We start from the raw sequence: 13,070 nt of genomic DNA on the forward strand, positions 1-13,070 counted from the left end.
TATCCTTTGGACTTTCAAGGAAAATGTTATGGAAAGATAGAAGGGGACACGTATGCACTTTAACCTTCAATTATCATAAACACATAAAAGCTGATTGCCACAGTAAGCACTGCTGTTTATAGAATGAGGTTCTAGGAAAGGAAATCTGGAGGTCTGGATGAAAAATAACTTAGTTAATTTGAGTTGACTATCTCATTTGCTGAGAGATGTGATTCTCAAGGTGATGTTGCAGAATGGTCATGCATAGCCCAGTACAACTCTGAACCTAGTTAGAAAATAGGAGCCCTTTCTTGTTGCTTTCTACCTACTACTAGACTTTCAGGAATGGGAAGATATCTATGGTCTCCAGTTGTGCATATGCTTGGAAGATCCTTCCAGCTCTAAATCCATGATTTCCTGACCTCTCTGAACAGATCTAGACCTACAGGGGACCTCAGAGGTCATGTACTCCAACCACTTCATTTTATAGATGAGGAAACTGAAGCCTGGGTAGGTTAAGTGACTTGATGGAGGGGCGGGTTGTATCAGAGCTAGGATTTGAATCCAGGTCCTTTGACACCCTGGCCAGTGATTTCCTCACTATATCATACTGGGGTGTAGGAACTAGCAGGAAAGACTAGCACCTTTGGTGGGAGTGCTTGCTAAGCCCTTTTCAGGGCTGCTTATCCACTTCTGGAGTCCACCTTCATCCAACTCTCTCTCGTGTCTCCAGGAAGTCATAGCATGCGTGGCAGCCACACCCCGGTAAAACCATCTCGGCAGACGGATGGACTCAACCAGGTTAGGAGCAATCAACAGGCCTCAAACCTGTTGGTGAGTTAGGGAGACGTCTACCCCAAGCATGTGAAGACAGCCCCCAGCATAATGGACATACGAGAACAATTTGTTCCAACAGCCTTGAAGGCAGGTAAAGAAGGCACTGTGGAGTGGTAGAACTTGGTCAGACATCGAAGATGCCAGGGTCGTCTACTGCATCCCAAACCATTGCCAGTTGTCTTGACTTTTGTCCTGCCACTGGATTTTGATGACTCTGGAGGGGAGAGTGAGGCTGACAACTTTGTGCCATTCTGCCTCGCTTAAATCCACTGCACACATGACTCAAGACATCTCCCCATAATGTCACTTGTCTTCTTTGAAAAAAAGGATAAAGAACAAACAAACAGTAACAACAAAAAACCATGTCATACTGCCTCCTAATGGACAAATTTGCATCAGTTTAGACTCATCTTAAAGAAACTGTGCACCAAGGAAAGCATGTACACTATCCAAACATGCTTTTATTTAGAGAAATTTCCATTTATTTTTAGTTTAGAGCTGGTGCTACTAACGTGCTGATAAGAAAGGAGAAGTGTTTCCCAGGTCATTGCCGATGGCAAGAGACTGACCTTTTGAAACGTGAATCAGCTTCTGTCCTTTTAGCCATTCATGTACTTTTTTTTTCTTGTAGAATTTCAAACACAGTAACAGTTTATACTCCATGAAATCTTCTTCTGACAAATACCAAGGGTCTATAAGAGAGACCAGGGTGTCTGAGTAAAGAAAAATATATGATAGGATTCTTTTCAGATAGGATTTTCCTGTACTAAATTTGCACTGATTTGGGGGGGGGAAACTCAAGAGTTTGGGTACTGGCATCTTTAGGGAAAAATAGTTTTCAAATTGTTAAAGTGAAGAGAAAAAAAACTTTGGAAATGTGCTATCTATTACATATACTCCATCTCTAATAATTTAAGTATCACAGAGACCTTGAGCTTAGAGAATCCATTGTCAAATGCCCTGATGTTTCAGGGGTTGCTGAGATCTAACCTAACTCTTGAATGGCTTCACTTGTAAGGCCAAAAGGAAAAAAGTCAGTTTGAAAGCAAATCATGGATCTATCAACCCATGGGAAAATAGGTATAAGCAGGTTACCCAATGGATAGAACACTGCACTTAGAGGGAGGATGTCCTGAGTTTGAATCCTGACTCAGACACTTACTACCTGTGCAAAAGGGTAAGCCACTTAACTTCTCACTTTCCTCCTCTGTAAATGAAGAGATTGGACTCAGCGGCTCCTGAGGTCCCTTTCAGCTTTATATGTAGGACCCTATGAAGTTGAGAGGCCTAAGTATTGTTAGTTGTAGGTGATGGTTGTCATGGATTTGTGAGAAACAGATTTGTAGTTATCTGCATTTACACCTGGAGTAAATTCATTTTGGGAGGAATGGGAATAGAGGACAGTCTTAAGGTGGGTGAAGTCACACCAGGAGATGGGGTAGTGTAACTCCTAAAGTTGTGGCCTTTTCTCTTTACAGAGCTTGAGGAGGGTTGGGGGAAGGGAGACATAGACCTCAGGAAAGGGGCCTCAACAGGTGATCGGCCCTGAGTGTGGTACCCTGACTGTAACATATGCTACTAGAAGACCACAAGGCAGATGTTGGGGGAAGTGGTGGATATGAAAAGGAAATACCCCACTTCCAGAAAACTAGGACCAAGCCCTGAGTATTAGTTATGGAGACTAGAGGTAGCTAGGTGGGTCAGTGGATAGAATGCTGGACTTGGAGTCAGGAAGACTTGAGTTCAAATCCAGCCTCAGATACTTACTAGCTGGGTGACCCTGGATAAGTGATTTAGCCTCTGTCTGCTTCAGTGTCCTCAACTGTAAAATGTAGATGATATAAGCACCTACCCCCTAAAGTTGTTGTGACAATCAAATGAGATAATATTTGTAAAGCAGTTAGCACAGTATCTGGCACATAGTAGGTGCTTAATAAGCACTTCCTTTCTCTAATGAGAAGAATCAACTAACTATCCAACTTGTGACATTTCTTCCTTCCTTCCTTCCTTCCTTCTTTCCTTCCTTCCTCCCTTCCTCCCTCCCTTCCTTCCTTCCTCCCTCCCTTCCTTCCTTCCTTCCTCCCTCCCTTTCTTCCTTCCTCCTTTCCTTTTCTTACTCTGGTGAGAAGAATCAATTTATGACATGTCTCTCCCTGATCTATCTATCAGTTATTTCATTACTTATTGGCAACTTACACCAAAAGTCCCATTATCCACCATAATGCTTTGAAAATAAGGCAGGAGGTATAGCTCAAACTGGTTCATCTTGACTCATTTGCCATTATAATTAGGGAAGAGTTTGAAGATAATAATTAAAGGTATTTTTTGGATTATTTGTGGATTTCAATTGTCTGTGCTTTCCATGATCTCCAAAGATGAGCTCTCAATACAGCTCTACATAGCATTCAGTCAGGGAATGAAGGAAAACCTTCTTTGGATTACTGAAAATCACAACGAACACATCAACTAAAACATCTCTAATAGATGACATCTATTCTGATAGTATAACTTTTTGTCCGTAAATGCTACAGAATTTGTGACCAAAAACATTTATTTTCTTAATCTACTGAGGTCAACAAAGCAGGGGAAATATGAAAGATTCAGTCAATGAATATTTATTAAGCCCCCACGCCCAGACACCATGTTCACTGCTGGGAATACCAAGAAAGGTGAAAGACAGTTCCTGCTCTCAATCTAATGAAGTAGATGATATGCAAATAACTGTGTACAAACAAGCTATCTATGGGAAAAAATGGAAATAACTAACTGAGAGAGAGGACTAGAATGAAGTCAAGGAAAGACTTATTGTAGGATTTTAGCTGGGACTTAAAGGAAGCTGGGAAGTAGAAACGGAGAGGGAGAGCATTCTATGCACGGGGGACAATCAGGGGAAGTGCGTGGAGTTGGGAAATCTTGTGCAAGGCACAACAATGAGGCCAGTGTCTGGGGATCACAGGGAACGGGGGGAGAGGTGGGATGCAAGGTATGAGAAAACTGGAAAGGTGGGAGTGGGGAAGGTTATGAAATAGACCTGGAGTCAACAAAGGACAGATCAACTTGAAAAACACCTAAACAAATACTTCTGGGGAAAGAGATTCAGAATAACAGGTGTTTTGCTGGATGGTAGATGGGTGCTAGAAGACTCAGAGGTGAGATAATAAGCTGCATGTTGAAAAGGAATTGGCAATGTGATGTAGTGGCAAACAAAGCCAGTGCTACTTATGTTTGAAAATGCGTGGGAGAATACCACAGTCCCTGGGACTTACACAACTGATCAGATGTCAGTTGTTACTTAGACCTCAAGATGAAGAAAACAAATGTACAAGGAGTTTGGAGAACAACCCACACAACCCACTGGCATCTCATTATGAATGAGGGGAGTGAAGGCATGGTATGGACAGCAAGGTCCGATCTATGCTAACAGAAGGTCTGATGGGGCAGGTGCTTCAGGGAGATCTCTTTGAGCTTCCTGCTAATGATTCTTTTCCTCTCACTGCTCCCATGTGGACACTGAACCAACCTCTCCTCACCCACGTGAAAGGGAATCTAGAGCTCCCACTGCTTTCTGACCCTTAGGTCCACTCACTCCTTCCCAAAGGTCATAGGCAAGGTTCCTTTGCCCTCTACCCCATATGTGTGGGAAGGCACAACCCCTCATCACTTGGATGTGAAGAGAATCAATTGCAATCCTTTTGATGATATGAAGGAACCCTAGACCTTACCATTCTCTAGTACATCTTTGGGATCATCAGACCTTTCTATTCTCCCTGCAACGGAACCCTCCTATATGTTTGGTTTCTCCCAACTAGAAGGTGAGCCCCTTGAAACAGAGATTCTTGCTTTTTTGTTTGTATTCTCAGGTTTTTGTACAGTGCTGGGTACATAAAATATACTTAATACATTTCATTCATTCAATTGAGATATTCAAAGAGTAGTAGAGTCCAGACATATATATATATATATATAACTTTAGGAGGCAAAGCAGGGACACATGGCCATGTTGCCAGGATGGCGATACTCTTTATTGTGCTCTTTCTGTGCTTGTAACTTTTTCCTGGGTTCATTTTCCCACTGACCCAATGGGATAACTGCTACATCCCTTCTCTTATCTCCACCCCTTCCCCTCATGCCCCTCATTCACAGACATTTAGCTCTAGCATAATTGTGGACCTTGACAAATACTGCAGAGCAACCAAGAGAGATCAACATCCTGTTCCTACCTATTATTTGTCCACTCTTGTCTTGGCAGCTGGGTGATGCATTGGATAGAGTGGTGAGGCTGAAGTCTAGGAGACCTGAGTTCAAATCCAGTCTCAGACATGTACTAGCCATGTGACCTTGGGCAAGTCACTTAATCTCTGTTTTCTTCAGTTTCTTCATCTGTAAAATGAGGGTTATAATAATAACTACATCCTAGGGTTGTTGGAAGGATCAAATAAATGAATAATAATTGTAAAGTGCTTAGCACAGTGCCTGACACATAATAAGAGCTACATGTTAGCTATAATAATAGTCTCTATTTACCACTTGACTTCTCTCCTTTGAACTTCTCCAATACACCCCCAGAAAACTTATCAGCAACCTCATCATCCTGCAAAATCAGATCAGCTTTGGCACCTACACCTCACCAGAGCTCCAAATACCTCCACTTAAGGACTGGCATCTCCTTATTTACCACCCGGCTTCAATCTTTTGACTTCCCCATCATGCCCCTTTGCTGAGTACCTCCCCCCATCCCACCACGTTCAGTATTGTTTTGTGTAGCAAGTCCCTCACCTTAGATTGTAAACTCCTTGAGGGTAGGAGCTATCTTTATTTTTTTCATATTTGAATCCCCTATGCTTAGCATGGAACCCGGCACATCGTAGGTATTTAATAAATGTTTGTCAGTTGACTGACTCTGTGCCTGATTCCCCTATGAAACAACCTCTGGTGTCATACAGTGTGGGAAGCATTAGACCAACTGCTTCGGATCCCCAGGACCCATTCACAGCAATGGCCTGAGTCCCCTCTTGCCTCAGGATGAGTTAGCATTTATCCTTGAGACTTGAATTACAATTACTTGCGTACATGCCTTTCCCCCCTTATAGACATAGGATTGGCAAAGACCCTGACACTTTCTCCCTAATTTTTTTATTCTATACACCTAGCTTACTGCTTTTCACATCATAGGTGCTTAATAAATTGAAATTAATTCAGACTCAGCTGTAGCAAAGTTACAGTCCTTTCTCCCCAAACAGTCTATCACAATACTGATCTTTGTTACCTGTAACTTACTCAGGGTGCTTTTGTATGGTAGATAAAGCAATGTTGACGCAGTTCAACACCAGTTGTACTAATGGCTTCTTGTTGTGGCATCATAGTAATATGAATGACTCATCCTCAAGATAACAGGGAACTCTGTGGAACGCACTTCACCCAGGAACCTTCACTATCTAATGAGCTGTGTGTTTTTTCTCTCAAAGGTTACTTGTTTAGTTGTTGGGGTTGTAGAAACTACGTTCAGTGACCTCTCAAACTCTCTTCTTTCTAAGAGATATGTAAGGAATGTGTGCAGGGGGAATGACATTAAAAGGAGGTTGGCAAAGAAGGAAGCATAATAACCAGGGTGGGCTTGGGGGAGTGTGGGAGGGAAAGACTTTTAGAGTCTCCAAAGATGGATAGCAATTGTTTCTATCAACTGTATAACAGGTGTGACTTCTACCACAAGAACCACAGCAAACTTTTGCATAATTCCAATTTTGCCCTAAAAGGTTATGTAGTGTTAGGCTCAAGCTTTCAAAAGGAATGTCATATCCCCAACCATGGATCTTCTATTACTTCTTCCACCCTTGAGAGTGATCATAGTATTAGAAATTTAGAGCTGGAAGGGGCTTCCAAGATTATCAAACCCCACTTACTTGAGACCCAGAGGGACTAGATGGCTTGTCCAGTCACACAAATAGGAAGTAGCAGAACTAGGTCCAACAAAAGAATTTTGGCACTATCCTAGGTTCTGAAGAAGATTGCCTTACACTCATTTCACTTTACCTTTCTCAAAGTTTTCCTGTACTCTTTTTCCTTGATTCTCACTTCCACCTTGGTACAAAGTAGATGCTCAATAAATACTCATTAAGATCGAGTGGTTTCTCCAGGGTCCCATAAATAATGAAAGACAGGGTCCTGCAGGGCTAGAACCCACATCTCCAGTCTCTTCTCCATGAACCACTTCTGGTCAGGAAAATACCTCCTTGCTTGCCACTTCTACATTTCACAGGATCTTGGGGTCATAGATTTAAAGCTAAAAGAGACCTCAGAAGTTATCCAGTTCTACTCTCTAATAATTAAATGAGGAATCCAATCAAAATATTCTCTTAGCTCCTGTCTTCCAAATGAAATAAAGTATCCAGGGTTTTGTCAACCGTAAGTACAACATAACAGTGCCTATAGTGTGTGTGTGTGTGTGTGTGTGTGTGTGTGTGTGTGTGTGTGTGTGTGTATGTGTGTGATGCGTATACACACTATGCACGGGCCCCTCAAGATAACAGTGTAATGTAAGACAGTGCTTTCACAAGCTCATTTTCCTGGCCCCTAAGTACTACTATGATCCATTTTCAGGAAATGGACCACAGTGGTATATGAATTCAGTCCTAAGATTAAACATAGTTATCCTTATTCTGTCCTCTGGGCACAGAGATTTATTTGCGATGCTCTGGGCATCTTCCCAGTTATTTTCTATTTTCTCCAGCTCCTCTAGCCTTTTTGAAGAGAACCAATGACATCACAGGGTGATGTCTTGACTTGGGCATGAATTGGATTTAAGTGATGCAAAGTTGCACAAAGTCATCATCCTTATTATCTCTTCCAGAGTCATCTAAGTCCATTGTCAAGACAAAGTCAGGACCACTGCCAGTGGTCTGGGATGCAATGGACGATCTTGGCACCTTCAATGTCTGACCAAGTTCTAAGAGCTTCATGGCTATTGGAGCAAATGGACAGATTGTTCTCATCTATCCATTCTGCCAAGGGAAGTCTTCACACATTTGGGGTGGATGTCCCTCTAACTCACCGATGGATTTGAGGCCTGTCAGTTAACCTCCATTTGGTTTAGCCCATTTCCCAAGATGGTTTTGGTGTGGCTGTTTTGCATGCTACAGCTTCTTGGAGCCACAGGTGAGAGCTGAGTTACTGGTTGGACACCAAAGGTAGATGAGCAGCCCTAAAAGGACTTGGCAAGCCCTCATACCAGAGGTACTAGTCCTCCCTTAACACTTCATATGTACCCACTGCAGGGCTATACACGTACCAGTCACTTAATGTTAGATATGGAGCTCTCAAATAACCCTCACCAGAACTTTATCATAACCAATTTAGCTTTTACCAGAACATTGTTGCCAGCTTCTAACCCCTCCTTTTCTCCTTCCATGTTCCTTAAGGGAATCAATTCGTGCTAAGATGTGGCTTCTAACATTTTTATAACTGTCTGTTGTTGCTCAGTCACCTTTTCCCATGCCAGTTGTTCCACAGGTCTCAGCCCTCATACCAATACTCCTATGTTCACAGCTCTCTTTCTTTATCATGAGGCAGCTAGGTAGCATAATGAATAGAGACTTATTCAAAGGCACTCAGGGAGCAAGGATCAGAGTTGGCATTTGAATCAGGTCCTATGATTCTGCTGCTAATGATCTTTCCACTTTACTGTCTTTTGGGGGGGATGAGATTGAATCAAACAAGTGAGGTTCAACAAGGATTCTTAACCTGGGTTCCAACCCCACTTGTCATCAAGGATACTGTGGATAGATTTTGGGACAAAGAGGTATCTCTGAACTTGGATAGGGAAACATACATTTTTATTTTCATTAACTTCTAGCTGAAATTTATAATTTCCTTCAATTATAAATGTAGAAACAAACCACAGCAGCATTAGAGGTTACCAGACTGGCAAAAGTGTTACAGACACAAAAAGGTTGAGAACTTCTGAGTTAGATAGAACTTGTGAAGGCAGATGTGCACCAAGAGTGGTGTACTTACTCCCCAGACACTATTTTATTTAAGACAATTTTCATTTATTTTTAGAATTTACAAGTGCCTCTGCACCTTTGTCCACTGATCAGAAAGCAGAAGTGTTTTTCTTAAGTCACTGTGACTGGGAAGAGACTGGCCTTATTAAAAATGTTTATCAATCTTTGCCCTTTTGTTACTCCCGGAAGCCGTTAGTGTTGCCAGTATTTTTTTTTAAGAATTTCAATCACATAGGTTAATGAATTTAAATTGACATATAGTGTTGGGAAAGCATATAGTTAAGCAGTGCAACATATAGCTTAACTTCCACAATAGCTAAAACTAGTTCAAATTTCCCTTTGACATCATGCTGTGGAAATCTTTTTTAAATGTCCCTTTAAAGATAAATCAAACAACCACAGTATGTCTCATGTTTTATGCTTCATTTTGTAAAACGTTTTGCAGATGCACTCTGGAGTTACTCCTAAACACCCGACACTTTGAAGAATTTCCTTTCTAATTCATCACTGCAAACTTAAGTTGGCTGAAGTAACCTAACAAAGTACCATTATGTTCTGGTACTAAGAAAGTGACCTTTCAACAAAACTATTGAAATTTTTTAAAAAAGAATTTCAATCATTTTAATAGCTTACATTTTGTGAAACTCACTCTGGCAAAGCCCACTGATCTATTAGAGAGAGAAGTGAACCCAGGTAGAGGGAAAATGTTTGACACAATTCCCTAGGTGCAGGATTTCTCTGTGGCTAAACACCACTGAGATTTTTTTTTTTGGAAAACTCTAAAGTTTTGGAACTGATAAGGTGTGAGGAGATGGGGAAAAGGACATGCTACATGTCAGGTAGAATGCATCTCTAGTATTTTAAGCATCTCTAAGACATTGATCTTAAAGAATCCATTGTCAAATGCATTAATCTACCAGTATTGTTGGTGAGGTCTAAGCTGATTCTTAAATGGCTTTACTGAAAAGACCAAAAAGAAAGAAGTCAATTTGAAAATAAATCATGGGTGACACTGACCCATGAAAATATAGGTGGAGAAAGGTTGTCCAATGGAACAGTGCACTTAGAGTCAGGAAGTCCTGGGTTTGAATCCTGCCTCAGACACTTACTAGTTATAGGACCCTGTTCAAGTTACAATCTGCCTCAGTCTCTGCACGTTGATGATCTGACCCTTACCCACAGGCGTTCTACTTCCATATTCAAGAACTGCATTTCCTTTATTTGATCACTATTTTTAAATCTTTCCATCTCTCCATATATCCTATTCTTCCTAAACTTACTGCTTGTCCTTAGAATGACTACTAATCCTTCCATCCCTCAGCACTATCCAGGCCCTTATCCCTGCTCTGGCCACACTCTCTTTCCTTCCCAATCTCAACTCCTTATTTAACCAGATAAATTTTACACTGTCTTGCACTGTGAAATTCCTTTGTCCTATTGATAATCACATCTTGCCAAACCCCCTGACCCTAAATTATTCCGACCATCCACCTCCTTCACTCCTGCTCAGGTGCTACTGAATGGAACAGAAGGAAATCATTAAATCATGCTGATTATGTACTCGACAAATTTATGCTAGCTAATATCAACGAGTCCCTCATTGTAGCAAGGCAATCCTCTTCCTGCTGTTTAATTGATATTGTATCCCACTCACCATAGCAACTGCTCTAAACCTCTTCTCTGCTTAAGCTATTCATGCCCCACCTGCCCACCCTCTCCACTGAAGACCTCACCTCATGGTTTACCAAAAAAAAAATAGGCATCTCAAACTTAACATGTCTTAAACAGAATTATTTATTTTCCTCAAAGCCCATTCCTCTCCTGAATCTACCTATTACTATCAAGGTTACCACCATCATTCTAAACATCGAGGTTCGCAACCTCAGTATCATCCTCAGCTTCTGTCGCTCATCCCACATATCTATCCAATCAGATGCCAATCTTGTTGTCTGTTTTTTTTTCTGGAACATCTCTCAGATATGTCCCTTTCTCTTCACTCACAGAGCCACCCCATCTGGTTCAGGCCCTCATCACCTCTTGCCTGAACTATCACAATAGCCTTCTAATAGGCTAATGCATCTCAAGTCTCTCCCAGTCCACCATACCCTCCACACACTGTTAAGTGAGCTTTGTAAAGCATAGATCTGATTATCACATGCTACTCAATAAACTCCAATGGCTCCCTCTTGCCTCTAGGGTCATTTAAAAACTCCCTTTGGGGGGGCATTTAAAGCTTTCTACAACCTGGCCTCATATGCCTAGTCTTCCAATCTATTCCTCCCCCTATGCACTTTGTGGTCCAGCCATACTGACCCACTTGAAGTTTCCCATACAGGAAGCTCTCTCTCATCTCCATGTATTTGCATTGGCTGTCCTCCATGTTTGGAGCGCTCCCCTTCTCTTTACTTCAGCCTTTTAGAACGGAGGGCGCCCTTTAAGATATCTTCCCCAGGAGGCCTTTCCTGACTTCCCCTGCCCAAACCAGACTTTAGCTCTGAGAGCCTTCGTCTTCAAGGTTCCTTTGTATCATGTATATAGTTATTTATGCGTATTTTGTATATTAGAATGTAAACTCCTCGAGGGGAAGGAGTTTGTGCTTTTCCACCTTAATATGCCCAGTGTTTAACATAGTGCCTGTCTGACACCAAGGATTTTAATAAATGTTTGTTGATTGATAAGTGAGCCCAGAATATTTTGAAAGATTGAAGCTTCCAGTTAACTTTTCCTTGTCCATTCCTAGTACTCTTCTGCATTTCTAAAGCTTTCTTTCATAGCAGTGCTACTGGTATTGCTGGGTAGGTGATTCAGGGCATGCCAGTACAGGCCATGGACAGCCCGGTGCTGCCACCCTTAGGTTGACTATGTGTGACGCAGCTCTGCAGAATGGTTAGAGCACTACACTTGGAGAACCTGGGTTTGAATCTTCCCTGAGATACCTACGGGCTATGTAACCCTGGGCAAGTCATTTAAACACCCTCTGCCTTATTTATATCTCCCATAAAAGCGGGATAACAATACCACCTGCCTCACGAGGGTTGTTATGAGGATCAGATGAAATAATACATGTAAAGTGCTTTGCAAACTTTAAAGAGCAATATAAATATTAGCTATCATTTTAAATATCATCATTACAGTCTCTAAGTAATTTGCAACTTGATGAATTCAAGGTCTTCTCGTCCTCCCAATCCCAACCCAATCCACCAATGGTCCAGTATATTTTTTCAGTATATTTTCCTGGTCCCAAGAGTTCCTTCTCTTCCTATGTTCTATAGGTTCATTCAGTTATATGGTGCTGTCAATTAAGTCCAGAGGATTTATAGTCAGAACATGCCCTGCTAAAGGGTTCTTTAAATGCTTGCTTAATCCACTTTCAAAACCCTCCTATCAACACCCCTTTCCTCCCAGCCCCGGTGTTCTTGGTTGGCAGAATGCATTAATATATAGTCTTACTTCTCGCCAATCACAGTATTACTGTACCCCATTTATGATGGGACTACCTGAAAATGAAACCTTTGCCTTTCTTTGCTCATAATTCTCCAGCAGGGGGCTCTCCTCCTCTATCAGAGGAATTGGTTATTCCAGGGTACTCCCTCCTAATTTTTCAATCAAAAAACCACCTGTTTGTAATATAGCACAAAGTTCATGTTTATGTGTTAAATTTCAGCTCACAGTGGCCCAGAAAGTCCAGTGGCATCTTACTACTGCCTCTTAAGGATGGATGGTGATTCTATCGTGGTCTCGGGCAAGGGTGGTACCAGTATTCAGCTGGTAATGTTAATGTTAACAGGCTGTCATTTTGAAAGTACGACTATGGTGGCCACAGTCTGTAACTCTTGGACTCAATCTTGAAGTTTCTGAACTTTTGCTCTAAATCCTTCAGAGTTATAGGCAGAAGTATGCTGGGATATGTTGAACAATTACCAATCTGGAGATAAAAGGGGCGGGGGGCTGCACATGACACAATTTTAAGTTGAATTTACATTATTGACATTTTCTCCATCACTTCCTGATTCGTAGAATTTGCCATTTCTGAGGTGTTAAAAGTTCACACCGAAAATTTAACAATCAGCTTTCTTGAAGTTTGGTGCAAGCTGGTTTGAGTTCAGCACTGGCTACAGGGAAGGAAAGGCTAGTTTTCATTGTATAAATAGAACTGTTACATCTGGGCATCTGAAACAATTCTAATGGTGACAGGATAGCATCCAGAACAATTGCTACGTTAAAAAATGCAGGCTGCATCTGGTCAGTCTTACC

The sequence above is a fragment of the Trichosurus vulpecula genome, chromosome 8 (genome assembly GCF_011100635.1).
Source record: "Trichosurus vulpecula isolate mTriVul1 chromosome 8, mTriVul1.pri, whole genome shotgun sequence".
In the NCBI taxonomy this organism is placed as follows: domain Eukaryota; kingdom Metazoa; phylum Chordata; class Mammalia; order Diprotodontia; family Phalangeridae; genus Trichosurus; species Trichosurus vulpecula.